This window comes from Macrobrachium nipponense, chromosome 6, assembly GCF_015104395.2.
Source record: "Macrobrachium nipponense isolate FS-2020 chromosome 6, ASM1510439v2, whole genome shotgun sequence".
NCBI classification, from domain to species: Eukaryota; Metazoa; Arthropoda; class Malacostraca; order Decapoda; family Palaemonidae; genus Macrobrachium; species Macrobrachium nipponense.
The window spans coordinates 60,269,370-60,283,418 of NC_061108.1; the positions used below are offsets into that span (position 1 = coordinate 60,269,370).

General features: G+C 36.6%; 2 long non-coding RNA genes across 3 annotated transcripts in view; one reads left to right on the plus strand and one right to left on the minus strand.

Annotated features, from left to right (window-relative positions):
* LOC135216788 (uncharacterized) overlaps positions 1-6,527 on the minus strand; it is a 21,853-nt gene extending 15,326 nt beyond the window's left edge. Inside the window, exon 1 of the long non-coding RNA XR_010314921.1 lies at positions 6,242-6,527. This is a non-coding gene — a long non-coding RNA (uncharacterized LOC135216788). The remainder of the gene's footprint in view (positions 1-6,241) is intronic.
* LOC135216787 (uncharacterized) overlaps positions 1-14,049 on the plus strand; it is a 401,154-nt gene that overhangs the window by 52,893 nt on the left and 334,212 nt on the right. For both annotated transcript variants that reach the window (XR_010314919.1, XR_010314920.1), the window contains exon 2: positions 4,797-4,851. This is a non-coding gene — a long non-coding RNA (uncharacterized LOC135216787). The remainder of the gene's footprint in view (positions 1-4,796; positions 4,852-14,049) is intronic.

The following is a 14,049-nucleotide window of genomic DNA, read 5'->3' on the forward strand; positions in this document are numbered from 1 at the left end:
TTTAAGGAATGAAATCTGACGGAATATGCTGTAGCAGGCTTTTAAAGACTTGAAATCTGAAGGATAATGCTGTAGAGATTTAAAGGAATGAACAACTGACGGATATGCTGTAGAGAATTTAAGGAATGAAATCTGAGGATATGCTTGTAGAGAATTTAAGGAATGACAAATCTGAGAGGATCATGCCTGTAGGCAGATTTCAAGGAATAGAAAATCCTCGGAGGATATGCTGTTAGAGATTTAAAGGAATGACATCTGAGGATATGCCTGGTAGAGAATTTAAAGGAAATGAAATCTGAGGATATGCTGTAGAGATTTAAAGATTGAAATCTGAGGATATGCTGCAGAGATTTAAGGAATGAAATCTGAGGATTATCGCCTGTAGACGATTTAAGGAATGACATCTGAAGGATTATGCTCGTAGAAGATTTTAAGGAATGAAGAAATCTGAAAGGATTATGCTGGGCAGAGATTTTAAAGGGAATGAAATCTTGAGGGATATGCTGTACGAGAATTTACAAAGATTCAAATTCTGAGGATATGCTGCAGAGAATTTAAAGGAAATGAAATCTGAGTGGATAATGCTGCCAGAGATTTTAAGGAATGAAATCTTGAAGGATATGCTGGGGCAGAGATTTTAAAGGAATGAAATCTGAGGTATACTGCTGTATGAAGATTTAACGAATTCGAAATCTGAAGGAAATGATGCTAGCAGAAATTTAAGGAAATGAAATCTTGAGGATATGCTGTACGAGATTTTAAAGATTGAAATCTGAGGATATTGCTGCAAGGAGACAAGGAATCGAAAATCTTGAGGATATGCTGTTAGAAGGATTTAAGAATGGAATAAAAATCTTGAGGATATGCTGTAGACGGCAATTTAAGGAATGGACATCTGAGGGATATGCTGCAAGAAGATTTAAAGGAATGAAATCTTGAGGATATGCTCGTAGAGATTTACAAGGAATGACATCTGAGGATATGCCCTGCAGTAGATTTTACAGGAATGAACATCTGAGGAATATTGCGATGCAGAGATTTAAAAGGTAATCGAAATCCTGAGGATATGCTGTAGAGATTTAAGGAATGAACAATCTGCAGGATATGCTGCGAGAGATTTTAAGGAATGAGCATCTGAGGAATCATGCCTGTACGAGTATTTTAAGGCAATGACAAATTTGGAGGAATATGCTGTAGAGATTTAAGGAATGAAATCTGAGGATATGCTGCAGAGATTTAAGGAATGACATCTGAGGATATGCTGTAGAGATTTAAAGATTGAAATCTGAGGATATGCTGTAGAGATTTAAGGAATGAAATCTGAGGATATGCTGTAGAGATTTAAGGAATGACATTTGAGGATATGCTGTAGAGATTTAAGGAATGATATATGAGGATGTGCTGTAGAGATTTAAGGAATGACATCTGAGGATATGCTGTAGAGATTTAAGGAATGATATATGAGGATGTGCTGTAGAGATTTAAGGAATGATATATGAGGATATGCTGTAGAGATTTAAGGAATGACATCTGAGGATATGCTGTTGAGATTTAAGGAATGACATTTGAGGATATGCTGTAGAAATTTAAGGAATGACATCTGAGGATATGCTGCAGAAATTTAAGGAATGACACACGAGGATATGCTGAAGAGATTTAAGGAATGGCATGAGGATATGCTTTAGAGATTTAAGGAATGACATCTGAGGATATGCAGTAGAGATTTAAGGAATGACATATGAGGATATGCTGTAGAAATCTAAGGAATGACACATGAGGATATGCTGAAGAGATTTAAGGAATGACATGAGGATATGCTTTAGAGAGTTAAGGAATGAGAAATGAGGATAAACTGTAGAGATTTAAGGAATGACATATGAGGATATGCTGTAGAAATCTAAGGAATGATATATGAGGATATGTAGTGAAAAAAAAGTTAGTCATAATAAGCTCATTGTAAGGAAAAATAAAGAAATTTATGAGGACAAATATTGTGTGATAATTATGTTCCTAGTAAATGACGCTATGGCAGGTGGGGTTGCAGGGCCAAAGTAGTTTCTTTGTTACATCTTCAGAATGTCTTTACTTTCGGCCTTTCTTCCAAGTCACTGCCGCACACTCATGCAGCTTAACCACTGGCTCTATTCTCTCCCACTTGAACTACGTTGAAGTTTGATCGGTTTAGGAAGGGAATCTAAGGGTCGAGCCGGGAAAATATCTGTAACCAAATCATTCCTCTACCAATGTCTTCTGATAGGTCCCTGGTATTACAAAAAGAAGAAGAAGAAAAAAGAAACCTAACGTCCGGGGCCCCTAGCAAAATGTTTTGGGGTGGAAAACCCTATCTCTCGAAATCGCGATCTTTTTTTATATATTTTCGCATTATACTCCTAAATAATGCATTTAAGCGAAAACATTATTAATACGAAATTAAAGTAGATTAAATTATCTTTCTAATGTATACTTTATGTCTTATTATAGCACCTATGATGCAATAAATTTTGATGTTGTAATCCTTGAAATGCATTTATTTCAACCTTTCTAATAGACATTTTCTGAAAACAGCTTCGCTGCTCTATTAATATATAACATTGTCTCTATAAACTGTCTATATAGTGTTGTGTAATAATGTATCTTTTACTCAATCTGTGAAGTGGTACTGCGCGGTTTTGAAAATGTTCCCAAGGAAGTGCCATAAGTTTTCCGCAATTGAAATAACAGTTTAAATGAATAAGATGACAGCCATTTTGACCACAGCGAATTCTTAGATTAGAAACCGTTGCGTTGCTATGACCCGACCTGTCCCGGCCGTAACGCTTTTTCGGATGTCTCAAAATTAAGAATGCATTTTGATGAAAAACAACTTTTTTCTTCGTAGATGAATACATTGTATACGGTATGGTGTATATCAATGTATAGAGTACCAGATTAGTAGGCTATGTATTATATGTCTGGACAAATTCGGAAAAGGTTACACAAGAAACTTGAAAATGCACGATTTTTCACAGACGCTGAAGGCGACAAAGGTTTCAGAGTTTCTTAAGTAACCTTCTTCCGAATTTCACCAGTCATATAATACATAGCCTACTAATCGAGTACAATATACCTTGGTATACACCACTGCGTATACAATTTATTCATCTACGAAGAAAAAAGTAGTTTTTCGTCAAACTGCATTTTTAATTTTTAAGCGTTTGACAAGCCCTACGGCCGAGTCAGGAAGGGCCAAAGCAAATTAGACTCATTATTCATATAATTTAATATTTCAAGTGCGGAAAACTTTCTGATTTATCTCAGATCAAACGTGAAAGTAGCACTTTTGGAACATTGGGAACATTTTCAAAACCGCGCAGTACCACTTCACAGATTGAGTAAAAGATACATTATTATACAACACTATGCAGACAATTTATAGGCACAATGTTATATATAATAGTGGAACGAAGCCTCTTTTTAGAAAATGCCTTTTAGATAGGTTGAAAGACAAAATTCGGAGAAAATTACATTTTCAGGATTTCAACATCAAACTTTGTTGAATCATAGGTGCTATACTAATACACAAAGTATGCATGATTATGTATCATTAGAAAGTTAATTTAATAAACTTTAATTTCATATATGATAAAGTTTTCGATAAAATGTATTGATTAGGAGTATAACATTTTGCTAGGGACGTTAGTTTTTTTTTCTTTTTTAATACTAGGGACATATCAGAACACAATGGTGAAGAAATTATTTGGTTATATATTTGTTCCCGGTTTGACCCTTGGATTTCCTTCCTATGTGGAGTTTAATTAGAAACCCTTTTCGAACCAGACAACTTTCACAAATTGAGTAAGATATATATATCTTTATACACCATTATATGAAAAATTTGTTGTTTTAATGGTGCAATGAAAATGTTTTCAGAAAAAGCCTATTTAAAAGTTAGAAGACAAAATTCGGAAAAAATGCACATTTAGGGTTGTAACATCAACATTTGTTGAATCATAGGTACTATACTAACAGAGCAAAGTATACATCATTAGAAAGGTAATTGTGTCTACTTTAAGTTCGTATATAATAATGTTCTCGATAAAATACACAGTTTAGGACTATAACGCGAAAATGTAAAATAAATCGCTATTTCGAGGGAATTTCGTTCCCCTAAAAATTTTGCTGGGGCCCTGGACGTTAGTTTTTTTTTCCATTTATTTTTTTGAAATACCAGGAACCTATTAGAGCACATTGGCGTAGAAATTATTTGTTTACAAATGTTTTCCCGGTTCGGCCAGTTCTGATGCTAAAATTCCCTTACCAGTTTATGGCAACAACGAGAGGTTCTGCAATTTTCTTTTCTCTTGTTAATTTGGTGTTACTTAATATCTGTCTGTCAGCTCCATCATTTAATCTCACATTAGTTTTTATTTTTTCATTTGGTAATCTTGGCATTGGTACAAATGGAGCTGTTTCTTTTTATTTCCTTTCTTCTGACGAGGTCTCCTCGCCTTTATGTATGCTGACACTTTCATGCCAGTCGCTAAAGACCAATTTTTGTTGTTGTTTCATCTGATTTCTCAGTCGAGTTCTTTCCACGTAAAAGAAAAAAAATAGAAGTTTGTTTCTGATGAAAAACTGTGTTGTATATTGCTAAGGTTGCATGATCCTGCATTAGCACAAAGAGACTCATTTTATACTTCAGTATCATCTAATTCAATTTAAAATTCAACCAGGCATTCTTCACTTTATTCATATCATGGTTTTCCACTATCCAGGAGAAAACTTTTTAATAATCAAAGGTTTTCTATTTTTCACAGGTTCGATCTAGGCTGACGTCAGTTGAAATCCAGCTCCTCTTCCCTTCAGAAAAAGGTAAGTCATGTTATTGCTGATCTCATTCTTCGTTACTGTTAAAACTTGTTGCTGTTAGGGTCGCCATACAATAAACGATTGTCTGAACGATTGTCTTCATCGACAAACACACACACTATTCAGACAGTATGAAGGATCTCTGCACCGATTTCAGTTTGAACAAAGATTTTGTCTCGGGAAGACATTGCATCCTCTCTAGAAGAAACGTTCGCGATATCCTTATCTCGGCAGACAAACACATGCATCGAACGACGTGTGTTCGACAGCCATAAGGCGCAAGCCAGCAGCCTGGTCGTGACAGATTCCTCTGAGATCGTTCAGGCCACGAAACTCGGCCCACTTTTGCATTCAGACAAGCCCATAGACAATGTTTTTGCGAACGCTACAGACAATCGTTCAGTGTATGGGACCCTTTAGACCCCAATTCACGTGATTTCTAACGACAAAAATACATACACTCAGGTTCCGCTCATTCATGCTCTGAAATGTTTCATCAGAGTGGGTCCTGCATCATACATAATACATCATGCAGGATGAGAAAGAAAATGCGCTGATGACTCCAGCCAGCTGATTGGAATCTCCATAGGACTAAATCAATCATGAACTGGAAAGACAATTTTAGTCCTATTAAGACTTCTTGAAGCAACGCATGGAAGCAAATCTATGAGTCTACGAGTACCTGTGATTCTTTATCCGTCTTTCCGCTTTTTCTTTCCGCATAACAAGGATAGTTTTCCACTTCTGCTCTTCTCTCTGTTGCTCTGTTGCACAAATGCATATTTAATGTCATCAAGACGTTTGATGGAAAACGTTTCTTTTCTCCTTTCTTTTATCTCTCTCTCTCTCTCTCTCTTTCACACACACACACACTCACACTCACACTCACACGAATTCATCCAGCATTGATAAACTTGTAGTGTTACAAAGATGTGTTAGATATATATATATATATATATATATATATATATTATATATAATTGCATGCATGTATATATACGGATATTCCATACGTACATACATGCATACAATTATATTTATATGTATATATACATATATTACATACATACACACACATACATGTATTCATATACAAAACACATGTGTTTGTGTATATATAGTATGTGTGAATGTATGTATATATATGTATATATACATGCATACATACTATATATACACACACACACACATATATATATTATATATATATATATATATATATATGTATATATATATATATATATATATATATATATATATATATATATATATATATAATCATATAGGAGAGAGAGAGAGAGAGAGAGAGAGAGAGAGAGAGAGAGCGAGAGAGAGAGAGAGACTACGAAATCCAACTCCTGTTTACAAAACACATGAGAAACCGCAAGCTTACCTACGCTGGGGTAATGTATTTCCTCTTTGCCAGAGACGGGAGAGAAATACTAAGAAGTTAAGAGTTAGTTTCCAGGAAGTGTAGTGCAATCTAAATTCCGCTGTATGACGTCACCATTTCCTCGAAACTGACTTCCTAAAATAGCCGCGTTGCTTGCCTCGAGCATCTGGTCTGAGTGACTTCAGGGATGACTGAAGTGCTTGCAGAGTTCTCCGTTATGAAGTAGTGAGTCATGCATGCGGTGAGAGTCCTGGGGCTCTTATGGGAGGGTTGGGGAGGAGGCTGGAGTGAGTGGGAAAGGGAGAGCAGAGCGCTTTTGGCTGATGTTTGTTTATTCAACAACCTGAGATATACCTACTACATGGGTCTAGTGCTTTTTGCCGCCACCGTTTTGGCGCCGGTTTTTTTTGGTGCTCATTCTTTTGGCCTCATACAGTTCGGAGCCAAAAAAAAAAAAAAAAAGAATCATTTTGGCGCTAGAATGAAGAATAAATATTGGAATGAATGAAAATAATTTAACTAGGAAAGTATTTAAAACTTTATTATGACATATAGAATAAAAATAATTGTGGGCTAAGCCACGCAAATATTCTAGAGGTTCTCTCTCAGCAAATTGGCTTACAATAATTAAAATGCGCTCGTCAGCTCTCAAATACTTTAGAAGTTTTTGTTTTGGAGTATGGCCAGCAACCAATTGTTCATAATAAACATCGCGATTCTTTTGAATTTTTCCCAGGGAGTTGATAAATTTCCATATCACGGGGTGGTTAACTCCTAATTCCGCATATATTCTTCTATGCGCAGCTTCTGCGTGATTATTAGTTCTGTCCAGTCCAGCGATGGTTCGTTCATATTGATTTCACTTTCACCATTATTCTTCACATAATTTTTGTACTCTTCGGGGATCACTAATTCACGAACACGAATAGGGTTTGATGGGGCGAGGTCCATTTTGTTTCTTTTTCTCCTTACTATTTGCTTCATTGCGTCCAACTTTGGAAGGGCTCCTAGAGTGGCTTGAGAAACATTTTCCGTGCAAGAATTTATAATTGTTGATGGTTGATCTTGGCTTTCTCCAGCCCGACGCTTTAGACTCGTTTTAATCTCGGCTACTTCGACGCTTGCTGCTGAACTACCATGAGAATGGTGATTCAATTCCTTTGTTACTTCATCGTTTTTAGTGTGAATACGGGCTTTGCAATCATTCTTGTTCTCACATCTCCAAAACTTTATTGAAGTATCCTTCTTGCTGCGCTTGTCAAACACAAATAAATATCCGTTATGAGAGAATTTGGGGTTGTCTCTTTTACTTAGTATCCTTCCTTCCATACTTGCCGATGGGTTCAAATCAAATACTCTTAATTCTTGAAAAGAATCAGTAAAGTAAAAGTTCAAACAAGTAATTAATTCTTGAAAAGTATCAGTAAGGTAAAAGTTCAAACAAGTAATAATAGTAATAAGTCGTTTTGGTAATAAGCATTAAGTAGGCAATTTTTGATCTTAGAACCACTGCTAGCGGCGCCATAAAATCGGCGCATATAGCTTTAAATTTAAAATTTGAATGCAGTTCATTTGCTTGATAAGAAGGTGGGGAAGTCGCAAGAAGAAAGGGGGTCAACTTTATGGAAAGAAGGAGTGCCGCAACAGCTGGGGTTGTTGCATGATTCTCCACGAGAATAGTACTATTGCGGTAACGATTTTCTACCAGTTGATTAGCGCTACCTTGTTGCTAGTGCGGTTGCAGCTGGTGTGCGGAGCTTTTAAATGTTCGTGTTGCCATATATACTGTTGGAGAATATAATGATGCTAAAACCTTTATGCCTGGTTTCAGAGATTCGTCATTTTTAAATGTATAGCTTTTATACTTTTGAATTTCTTTAGCGGCATTAAAATGATTCTTAATCCTTTAACTCCTTTCCATACAAAGACTCGTTATTGGCTTTACCAAAACTTTCGAAGCATTGGGCAGTTTTTTCTAGACACTCCGTTCATTTATTTTAGTTTTCTTGTGGTGAATAAGCCAGATTTTCTTTTTGTAGGGACTGATGAGTCCACCACTGGCTTATCACTTAATGCTATTTTTGTCTGTTGGCTGAGCAGAGGGACAATTTATACGCCTCGACTGCCACATTCCCAGGCTGTCCTCAGGCAAGGAACTGTACAGCTTAATAAATTACACACAGTCAACCCGCATGATATGATAATATTGGGTATGATATCTTAAGCGTCAGTGATACTGATACTGTGATGTCACTTTATGAAATCAAACAAATCAATGAGTCAATATCATTACTTCATTATTACACGTGAATAGAACGTGTCTGAGCTTTCTTTTAATAAAGCGGCAGGGGATGGAATCGTAGATATGGCGCAACGGCCTCCTAACTTTCCAGTACAAGTGCCGCATTGTGTTTCACACATTTTCATTGGCCAAGGAAAAACAGTTTTGAATGAATGAATAACAATAGATACATCTGCTACTTTCGCTTAGATCATTTTTATAATCCGCTTGAAATGACTAAAGACAGAAGAGCAACGGAACAGTGCCGTGTCCTCACTGAAAACTGATCATACAATATGCAAAAATGTCAAGCATTCATCATTTCTGATATAATATTAATTTAATCAATTGAATTTTTATAAATGTTTACCTGATAATTTTGAGAAGCTACTGAATTTTGTGGCTCACACTACGGAAAACAAAGGCGATTAAAAAGAAAAAAAGAAAAAAAGAAAAAAATGTATTCAGTCAACATATTGCTCCATAACTTTGGCTACTTGGCTCTGCATGTTTGGCCAACAACTCGCCAAGTCATCTGCAAGATAATGGGACCGATGGAGGGCGACGGACGGGAGCTTCTCGCGCCATCTCCGACCGTGTTGCTAGGAAAAATGAAGAGAAATATTTTTGTTGTTTGTAAATATTTCAATTTGCTTCCGGGGCGGATGAAATCAATGCTGCCGGCCGGATATGGACCCTCCTGGCTTAGCAGATAAAATGGTTAGGCGCATTTCCTCAACCGTGGGAATCTTTTAAATGTATCTAGTGGCTTCTGTGCTGTGTGGGGCCGCAGCTGATGAACTAGGTAGATATGCTGTCCAATTTTATTAAACTTCCAATTATTTTCAACTGTTATGGGAACCTTCTTATATTTCTGGTACTGTATGGGATCTAGTCCGTGCGAATGTTCCCAACTCAGCCGGAAAACAAAGGGAGATATTCACAATTACAATTATGGAAACACGAAATAATGCTGTTCAATTCTCGGTGGTCTAAAATAAACTCTTTTATCTTTAATCTAGTACCTCTAGTACCCTTCCTTAATTGAATAATTATGGAAAAAATGAACATCATAAGTGTGGACCTTGGGACTCGATAGTAACGCGATAACTGGCCCTGAAAGTCTGGTGCACAGTACACAAGTAAGAATGAAGTTGCTGCTTTCATAAAAAAAAATAAAAAGGAAAGCTGTATTCAAACTAAATAAGGGGCTTTTACTATCTGAACTCAAAATTTGCTCTCATTTGGCGAATCACCGTGTAGATGGAGCTCTGTAGTTATCGATTTAGAACATTTGAGATCACACGATCAACTTTTAATCCAGACCTGATAATACATGACCCTGTGCTGCCAAGATTGCTAGTTTTGTTCATGTGTGACCATGCATTGGTCATACATCTCGCTAGCTATGAGTTCTCGCCATTCAAATTGCAGTGATGATTTTGTATCCTTGAGCTTCATTTCAACCAGGAACTTTCCCTTCTGTTCGTTTTCTGAGGGTCGTGAGTGAATGCACTCTGTTCTTATTACAGCATCGACGTTCTTTTTTATTCTTTATACTGTGGTGTCAGAGTGTAAGTGTGCACTGCTACCCGGCGCTACAATGGTTTCTTTCCCTTAAAAAAAGTCTACTGAAAAAAGGGCAGAATTTCACTTGAAAGGGTAATTGTGAGAACCTAATGTCTTTTCATTGTTTAGATGCAACTAATAACGTTGGAGAGTCTGGAAATGCCGGGTGAGTGACACCTCATACCATTGGGGATCTTTTATTAAACGACCAAATATAAAATAACTGCTTTTGGCACAATTTTTAGATTAGCTCTAGTGTTTACCAGATATCATGTCTAGATTTTTTGTGTGAAATGTGTTTACCAAATAGGTCATAAACATTCAGAATGTGTTTGATATGCGTTAGAAATTATAACTATGAATTCAGAAATTCATAGAACTGCAGATTATAGTTTTTCTTTTTAGGTTTGAAGATTAGGTGAAATTTATGAAGACACTTGTAGTATAAGGATTGCTTAGGATTTAAGTAGGTTTATCAGTCTTTTTAGGAACTATCGGCTGTTTGTTCTTTAATTAAAATATGAGCACATTGTTAGATATACCGCTGATATAAGCTACATTTGTTCACCTTTCAATTTTATGACTTATTTCGTATATCAGCCAATGAATCATTACCATTCGAGTTTTCGTGAGCAACAAATTTCAGAGAAAAATACAATTCTTTTCTTGGATGATGGATTCTTTTTTTTTTTTTTTTAAAGATCATCCATTTGTAAAGGTACTGATATCAAGGAAACATCAAGAAATAGAATGATCAAAGCAAGTAAAAAGAAAGGTGATGAATTTTATCAAAGCTCGGATCTAGATACAGCAGTGGACTCACAAAGGCTGCATAATAATAGCTTACACAGCTTCTCTACACTTAAAGGCTTAAAGAAACATCACAAGCAATCAACCACGACCCCAGTTTCCCATAAGAGAAAGGGAAGAAGAGAAACAAGGCAATTCATATGAAAAGAACACTGGATATTTTGTGGACATGACTGTCCAATTACACCTGATCCGCAACACCCTGGAAGTTGGGCCAAGGCACCATCATGCTGCACATCAGAGAACACTTTTAAAGAAGCGATATCAGATGTTTGTAAATTGTGTAATGATCAAAGGGACATGAAGTAGAACTTAGACTAACTGTAGCAACAGCAGATCGTCATGCGGCAGATGGGCTATACACCGAAAATGCTATCAAAAGTTTGTTAAACCGAAATGCTGTAAAACAGAGAGCTCTTCTTCAGATATGACTGACATGGATAATAGAGCTGCACTACATGCTTGTATAACTGAAATGAAAAGAGTCTTATCCCAGATATGGAATTCAGTTCATCTTCACCAAGTTCATATAGTCCATGGTGGAAAGTTTCAGTGTCGCCAGTTTATGAACTCCATTATGGATATTTCAGAAAATGAACACATATATAGTGCTGCTGCCCGCTTATAGTTACACTAGTATTAATATTCATAAATCATCTGCAAGTCATCTCATAAAACTGTCAAAAGATGAAGACAACGATGATGTTCATACAGCTGTAAAAACTATTGTTTCCACCATTGTAAATGAATGCAACGATAATATACCAGATAAAGATTTCTACAAAAGTCGTCCGGCACCATTCAGTGAAACCTTGTCTTGTGTATTACAAAATATATCTGAAAAACTAGATAAAGATGCACTGCCTTCAATAACGATAGGGAACATCATCACCAGCATTGTTACAAACACGTATACTCCACTGCAGGTGGCCCTTGGGCTGCTCCGCACTCCTTCTAAGATTGATCCAATGGCTAATTTCAAGGTCTACGCACCATACCTAGAAGTTATACGTTTCAAAGCATCTGCTGCTACAACTGCCGAAGAGAATTCTGAGGAGGGTTTATTCACAAACTGATGGCCTAAAACAATTTATGTTAGATGATTTTGATGATAATATTAATTCACCAAGTAGTCTAAAGGCTACTCTTTCTATTGCAATTCTAGCTACATTATGTGTTATTCCTCCAAGGCTGGACCACAGAAACCTCCTATGCCTGATGAAGTTGCCAAGAAACATGGTTTACCCCAATCTTTAGTAGAGAAACAAAACGTAATTCTAAGTCGTGCAGGGATGCTCGATCATAGGTTTTTCCAACAAGTAGTTACTGAGGGTGTTTCAGATTTTGGAAAGTATAACACTAAAGTTGCAAGAGACCAAGGTTACCAGATTACTGGGCTTACTGATATCAATGCAAGCTTGTCAGGTGTAAAACAACAAGCAACTGAGTTTGTATCACCCTTCTACGGCACAGTGTCAAAAGCCTCTGACACTACATATGTCTGACATGAGGTATGCAGTGTGGCAGAAAAAATGTTCTGCCAATAAAGTTGTAGGAACTCCCCAGTTAAAGACACTGGCTCCAACAGCAGTCGCATATAGATACTATGTTTGCCGGTGTCCCCTACAGCCTGCCCAATGGAAATGTGCTGATGAAGCCAATCCAACCCCTATGGAGTGCCTCAGTGGCGTGGTTGGTATGGTCTTGACCTGCCACCTCATGGCCGCGAGTTCGATTCTCGGGCATTCCATTGAGGTGTGAGAGATGTGTATTTCTGGTGATAGTAGTTCACTCTCGACGTGGTTCGGAGGTCATGTAAAGCCGCTGGTCCCGTTGCTGAATAACTACTGGTTCCATGCAACGTAAAAACACAATACAAACAAACCAACTCTTATGGACCCGACTGACTATGGGTGGAATTTTAACCTACTCATACTTTTCTAGTCTCAGTTACGACACCCAAAGGAGTATCATGTGCTCCAGAATGTATTCTGCAGCTTATTAAATGTTCTTGTGCTATTAAAGGTAATGTATGAGGAAGAGTAAATATCTGTTGCGTGAAGGGATGTCGAGCATGTGCGTTGTTTTGTCCATGATAAAGTTCAGTAGAATGTTTGAACCAATTCCCTAAACTGACGAAAGATAAAAAAGAAGAAGAAGAAAAAGAAGAAAGAAATGAAAAAGAGGCTATTCTTAGAAACATTTTAAATGACAGCTAACTAAATGCAGTATCAATCTTTCCCCGTTTGTGCAGTGAAATTAATAATGATAACTACACCTTTAATTGATTTTTCCCGATGCTTTTTTCTGATTATTAGTCATTTTCTTCTCGACGATGGCCATGTATTTTCCAAAAAACAATTAACAAAAAATATTTATCTGTTCGAAAGAAGAGCTTAATGAGAATGTCAGGCGGAAGTATAAACTCGGGCAGATTTTTTGCCCGTAAATCCCTCAAACTCATTTAGTGCATAGATAATTTTCCCCGAAGGTGACAGCGTCATAAGGCAGTTTTTTAAATTGATATACCCTATAGTACTAAAAAATGCAAAAAGATGAAAAAAAAAAAAATCCTCAACATTACCACTTCATGTAGGATTTCCAGTAGACTAACAGTGAAGACGTGGAAAACTTCTCTAAAAGGAATACGGCCATTGATTGCCGTCTAGAAATATTAAATCCCTCTGACATGGTTTATTTATGTCATCCCTTTTTAGTCTAGATGTATTTTTGTATGTTTATTTGGATTTAGATTTTTTTTCTTTTATTGTCTTTCTCTGTATTTTTTCTCTCTTTTGAATACTGGGATTCAGTTCTATTGAAGCTTGTTAGTTGACAATGGCCTTTATATTTGTTAAATCACAAGGTAATAATAATCATAATAACAGATGTTCAGCTGAGATGTAATATGCAACTCTCACATCCGTCCGTGGTGCTGCTTCTTATCCTGTCATTTCCGCCGGTACCCGAATAAAATAGCCTCCATAGATACGTATGAGTCACCATTTTCTTCTTTATTTGTTTTTGTCGTGTTTTCTTTGATAGAATTTGAAGCTTTTGATTTTCTCTTGCTTTTTCGTCATTTACCCTTGTGATTTCTTTCTTGATGCATATTTAACTAGTTGGTTTTCTCAGTTCAAGTACAGTG